The 2,675-nt window shown below is 36.7% G+C and overlaps 1 non-coding gene across 1 annotated transcript; it reads right to left on the bottom strand.

Annotated features, from left to right (window-relative positions):
* Nucleotides 1–407: 407 nt before the first annotated feature.
* Nucleotides 408–514, bottom strand: LOC122098123. Its single transcript, XR_006145672.1, has one exon. It is a non-coding gene; the product is annotated as a U6 spliceosomal RNA (small nuclear RNA).
* Between the last annotated feature and the right edge of the window lie 2,161 nt (nucleotides 515–2,675).

The following is a 2,675-nucleotide window of genomic DNA, read 5'->3' as shown; positions in this document are numbered from 1 at the left end:
TTGGGCTTGGCTTACTTCACTTAATAAATTTTTTTCCAAGTCTTTCCATTTCCTAACAAATGGGGCAATGTCATTCTTTCTGATGGAGGCATAGAATTCCCTTGTGTATATACATCACATTTTCTTGATCCATTCATGTAGTGGGGACAGCTGGTTGGTTCCATATCTTAGCTATAGTAAATAATGCTGCAATAAACATAGTTGTGCTGGTAGTTTTAGTATGGTCTTGTTTGTGATCATTTAGTAAATCCCCAAAAGTGGGACTGCTGGGTCAAAGGGGAGCTTTATGTGGAATCTTTTGAGGAACCTCCATAATGCTTTCCAAAGTGGTTGAACAAGTTTACACTCCCACCAAGAATGTTGCATGGTTCCCTTGTGGCCACATCCCCTCCAGCATCTGTTGTTGTAAAAATATGGAACACACCACGAATTTGCATATCGTCCTTGCGCAAGTGCCATGGTACTCTTCTCTGTATTGTTCCAATGTTAGTGTACGTGTGGCTGAATTGAGCACAGAATATTTTTTATATCAAAAGTGCAATTGTGGGGGCTGAGAAGGTGGCTCAGTGGTAGAGCGCTTGCCTTACATGCATGAGGCCCTGGGTTCGATTCCTCAGCACCACATAAGCAAAAAGAAAAAAGCTGCAAGTGGCGCTGTGGCTCAAGTGGTAGAATGCTAGCCTTGAGCTGAAGAGCTGAGGGACAGCGCCCAGGCCCAGAGTTCAGGCCCCACGAATGGACCCCCCCAAAAAAAGTGCAGTTGGATTTTATTAAACTAGACAATTCAACAAAAAGTAAGTTCAAAAGAATTGTCATGAAATTTTAGAACCATATATTTCTTACATAAGCACAAATTTAAGAATAAAGTCAAGATTGACATATCAAAAACAAAATAATTCCAGATATCTGTTGCTCAAGAAATGTGTAGGAGGGGGATTCAATTATTCTATACAAGGCACCTGTCATAATGAACACTGCACCAAGTGTTAAGGTTTGTTAAAAGTTTTAATGTTTTAAATATATTTAATTTTGGGAATTTGTTTACATATGCCAAAATTAGGACTGTTTGGCAGGTATAAAACTTTTCCATAAAGTATTTAAGATTTATGGTGGCAGACATATACTACTAAGTATGTACATTTCAGAGTTTCGAGAAACTTTATTAATGAGAAGTTGCAAAGTTTTTGTGTAAAGAAGCAGAATGAAGTGTTAACACTTTGTTAACTACACAGGCTGTTAAAACTTTAGGGCTTCCTCAGTTTATAAGTTAACGAGGAAAAATGATGATATAAGCCATAAACAAATAATGAGAAGAGCCAAAAATAGTAATCTTAGTGGATAGCTTTAAAGACTACTCATATTCTATAAAACTCTTGTTGAACATCACAACCTCAGTCAGTGTTAAATGTACAGGATTATGAGAAAATAGTAAAATCTAATATGTAGTACACTTCAAATAGTGAAAACAGTGATAATATTTTTGTTTTTTATTTTATTAATTATTAACATTTAATTATTGTTTTCTTTATTTGTAGCATTGTTTTACTTGTTGAAATATAGTACAACTTTTATGGGGGGGTCCGGTCGTGGGGCCTGGGCGCTGTCCCTCAGCTCTTCAGCTCAAGGCTAGCGCTCTACCATTTGAGCCACAGCACCACTTCCGGCTTTTTTCTTTTTCCTTATGTGGTGCTGAGGAATCTAACCCAGTCCCTTATGCATGCAAGGCAAGTGCTCTACCGCTGAGCCACCTTCCCAGCCCTAGTACAACTTTTTGTAAATCATCATTAGGAGGTACTTTGAGAAGGTTACTTGGATGGTCAAACCAATTTTTATAGGTGCATGTTAATTTACAAAGACGAAAATTAAGATCAAAATATTTATCTAAAAAATTATCAAATAGAGTCTGAGTCAGAAGTTTTGATAAATGTCCACACCTAAAATTTTATCCCTAGGCTGAAGCAGCGGTATTACAGAGTTAAGGCCAAAACAGTGATAGACTGTGGTTTGTTCTTTATTTTGATTTTGTTGGTCATGGGGCATGAACTCTGGGGCCTGGGAGTTGTCCCTCAGCTCAAGGCTAGCGCTACCACTTAAACCACTGCACCACTTCCATCTTTTTTTGCTTATGTGGTGCTGAGGAATCAAACCCTGGGGCTGATGCATGCAAGACAAGCACTCTACCACTGAGCCACCTTCCCAGAAACTGTGTTTTAAAAAATCATCTAAACAACATTTGCTTTCTGCTTTGGGTAATATAATGAGAGATATAAATATATTTTTATATTTTTGTGAATTGTACTTCTAAATTTATACTAACTTCAGCCACTTTATCCTTTTCAAAGTCATAAATATCTCTGAGAGTTTACTTCAGTGAAGATTGTTTTTGCATTTATAATTTCTTCTGAGTTATTTTTATTTTTATCAAAATAACTTTATATTTCATGTTGATTTGTTATCATATATCAAATACCTTCAAATGTACACATAGAGTCTAAAGATAGCAGTATGAATATTCTCATACAGCTCTTGTTTGTCTGTTATGCACTTCTAGTATTGTGATATTTCTCTCTCTCTTTCACTCTCTCCCATTTCCTTTCCTTCTCTTTCATGCTCCATGTCTGGTACTTAGAATTTCGGCTGGTCTACTATTATCCTTCAGGATCCACTAGTTTTGT

The sequence above is a fragment of the Dipodomys spectabilis genome, unplaced genomic scaffold (genome assembly GCF_019054845.1).
Source record: "Dipodomys spectabilis isolate Male_0828 unplaced genomic scaffold, ASM1905484v1 ptg000460l, whole genome shotgun sequence".
In the NCBI taxonomy this organism is placed as follows: Eukaryota; Metazoa; Chordata; class Mammalia; order Rodentia; family Heteromyidae; genus Dipodomys; species Dipodomys spectabilis.
The sequence above is the reverse complement of the archived record's forward strand: the minus strand, read 5'-3'. Positions and strand labels throughout refer to the sequence as shown.